We start from the raw sequence: 2,874 nt of genomic DNA on the forward strand, positions 1-2,874 counted from the left end.
TTAAATGAGTAGTAGAATAAATAAGGAGTTAGAATAAATGAAAGCCCAGTTTCAAGTTCTCTATCTATCTCTGTCTCTATCTCTATCTCTATCTCTCTCTATCTCAATCTCTATCTCTATCTCTATCTATCTTTCAGTGTATCTGCACTGCCTAGATCAATGCTTGGCATATAGAAAGGCCACAATAAATGCAAGTTGAATGAATGAACAAGTGAATGAAAAGGCATGGAGATGTCAAAAGCAGAGGCTAATAAATAGTCTAAGGTCAGAGCAGAGGCTCCAGAGGGAACCAGATACTTGCCACATTCTGTCAAATCTTCTTTTACAGTGTCCCTTGAATTAGTCCCTTCTCTATTCCCATTGTCATCACCCAAGTCCAAGCCATTTTATCTCATATCTGGACTATTTGCAGTAGTCTTATAACTTGTCTCCTTTCTTCCTTCTTTTTCCTCTTCAACCCATCTTGCATGCCAGTGCCAAATTAATCTTCCACTTCACTGCCTAATGAAAAAAAAAACAAACCATGAATTAGCATTGCTTACATCAGAGATCTTTATTCCAGGGTCTGTTAACTCATAGGATATCTGTTAACTTCCTGAAATTATGTTTCAAATTTGTCATTTTTCTGTGAAGAGGGTCTGTTGCTTTTGTCAAGAGAGGCTCATATTGCCCCACTACTCATGTTTCCATGAGGAGAGGGACTGCAATTCTTCTCCGCAGGAGACATTTCTGTTCCCTCTCTCTCTCTCCACTTTATTTGCTTCTTGCCTCAGGAGGAGGAGTAACTCATGCTAATGATGGCCTGATTTCCATTGCTCCCAGTTCTGGGCCAGGTTAATATGTTCAAGGTTACTGCAAATAAATGACCCAACCTCCTGATTCATTTCTCTGTATAAGTGGCAAGTATTGTCTGCTCCCTGCTTCCCACAACCAGGTCAGGACTTCTCTTGCCAGTGACTAAATAGCTAATCCCATCTAATTTAGGAGGAAGGAGTAGGAAATCTGCCTTGTGGTCATGCAGACATGTGGTCATATCCTTCAATACAGCTTTTACAGATAACAAAGCTCATATTTTATTCCCATCTCATTCTTGTATATATTTCTCTGTTGGTTCAGAACCCATAAGGGTGGAAGGATGTGATTAATTAGCATCCTTGATCCCGTCCCTCACCATACGCATAGCTTTTTATTCAATGCTTAGAGGATCCATCACACGCACACACACACACACACACACACACACACACACACACACAGTTTAAGAACCTACAAGATAAAGTCCACAGTCCTTTACTTGGGATTCATGTCCTTCCTAAACCTGCCTCCCCACCTCTATCCCTCACTGCTTTCCATAATGAATCCTCTGTTTCAGTCAGACTGTTCCATCCACCTCTATGGCAGCCACTGGGTCTCAACCTACCAATTTCTTCTCCCTGGGATAATCTCCCCACTCCTTTCTGCCAGTCCAAATCCTACATATATTTCAAAGCCAAGATCATCCTCCTCTATGAAAACTCTCCCAGACATTCCAGCACAAAGTTTGGATTTACTGATTGTCTGTCACATAAGTTAATGTTAATTTTTCCTCTTTCTTTGTTCATGCCTCTATTCTTCCACACTACATTTGTGAGTCCCAGGAGAGCATGAATCCCATAATCTCTCTTCATTCCCTCAAAGCTTAGCATGCGTTAGAATCTCAACAGACACTTGTGGCTAGAATTTATCTCCTCTTATTCCTTCATTCACAGCAATGGTTTCCAGAGCTAGTGGTTTCAAGGACATGAAACTGCCCTTCATCCACAATTAATAATAGCAATTGACTATCTTCTAAAAATATGTTAACAGTTTCCATTTATTAGATGCTTACACTCTGCCAGGCATCATGCTTTACTTGGATTAACTCATGGACTCCTTGCACCAACCCTTTTAGAAATGAAGACATTCGGAAGAGCTTAAGTAATTTACTCAAGGTCCATCAGCCCTTACAGTGACAGAGCCAGGATTAAAACCCATGTCTGACAACTGTGAAAACACCATTTCTCAACGTTGGCTGTATAACACAGGCATCTGGGATGCTTTAAAAGATTCTGATGTCTGAGTTCCACCCCTAGAGATCCTGATGTAATTGGCATGGGGTGAAGTCTTAAAACTTCCCCAGATGATGCAAGGGTGCAGCCGGGACTGGGCTCTTAATTTCTATACTCCACAGTCTCTGATGTGGGGAAAGTGACAGTAAGGGTGTCATGGTGACAGCATCTGTAGACTGAGCTAATAAAGCACCAACAAGAACTTGGAGCCACAGGTGTGTGATTAGGAGAAAGGCAGCTTCTCCTGTGAATGCCCAGACAGACAGATGATGGGATGCCTATGGACAGGGGACATGGCTTTATGCCAATGATGTGGGAATCTCAAATGACAGGGTGGCCCCAGTTAGCATCTAAGTTTTACAGACCCCTTGCCCATCCCAGATGGTCATTCATTTACTCTACAACTGCTATTCTGAAGCCTTGGGCAGGACCTCCTTTTCCAAAGGTTCAAAGCTTGAGAGCTTGAAATATTTGAATAAAATATTCAAAAGCATCTGATTAAAACAGGGAGGCACACTCCATAGTTAAGGCCTTACCAGCTACTATCCTAAGGTTATTAGTCAGGAGTCAGCAAAAAAATAAACAAACAAACAACAAAACAAACAAAAAAAGCAAAAAACAAACAAACAAAAAATAAGCCTCTTTCTCCCACTTTATCTCACTGTACCCTCTGTGCCGAGTACAGAGCTTAGAATGAGAACAAGCAAGTCTGGTTCAGGGTGAGGTCATACCTCCCTTCAGGGGCATCAGGAGAGGCAGTGTCAAGTAAGTTATCCACAGCACCAAC

The sequence above is a fragment of the Choloepus didactylus genome, chromosome X (genome assembly GCF_015220235.1).
Source record: "Choloepus didactylus isolate mChoDid1 chromosome X, mChoDid1.pri, whole genome shotgun sequence".
Lineage (NCBI taxonomy): Eukaryota > Metazoa > Chordata > Mammalia > Pilosa > Megalonychidae > Choloepus > Choloepus didactylus.